This window comes from Myotis brandtii, unplaced genomic scaffold, assembly GCF_000412655.1.
Source record: "Myotis brandtii unplaced genomic scaffold, ASM41265v1 scaffold404, whole genome shotgun sequence".
Lineage (NCBI taxonomy): Eukaryota > Metazoa > Chordata > Mammalia > Chiroptera > Vespertilionidae > Myotis > Myotis brandtii.
Window position 1 is genome coordinate 218,483 of NW_005365520.1, and position 603 is coordinate 219,085.

The window sequence follows — 603 nt, forward strand, 5'->3', positions numbered from 1 at the left end:
GGTCTTTTTTTTTTTTTAGTTTTTTTCTTTTCAAACGGGCCGGATCCGGCCCGCGGGCCGTAGTTTGCCCACGGCTGTTCTATACTCTCCGATCTTCAGTATAATTTCTGAATCCTATTTGCTTCATAAAAGGATTGTGTAGGATATCCTTAGTTGTCTTGGGAAAATGCCTGGATTTAATGCCCACCATAAGAACCTTGATAATGAAATACCTAGAAGCAGGTGGCCTGTCATTAAGTAGGCTGGACATTATAGGTCAATCAGGGTTGACAGTCTAAATACTTGGCTGAACTTTCTGACCCATCCAGATTCTAATGGCCAGACTGTGAGGGGACAAGTTAAAAATGGTTAGTTTGAGCAGGAATAGTTGTCATAATTAGACAGGGATGGAAAGACTGGTACTTCCCAGCCTTGGTTTGGAAGCTTGTCTTCAAATACATTTTAAATCATTTCAATGTAGAAAATAGGTAAGCATTTTGAGTGACCTCAAATCAAACTAACAGTGATGGCCTGTCAGATTCCCAAAGCCCAATTATAAGCCACTTATATAAGGACAAAGAGGTTTGGTAACTAAATTGGACAATTTGTCATCTTTAAGCCTTA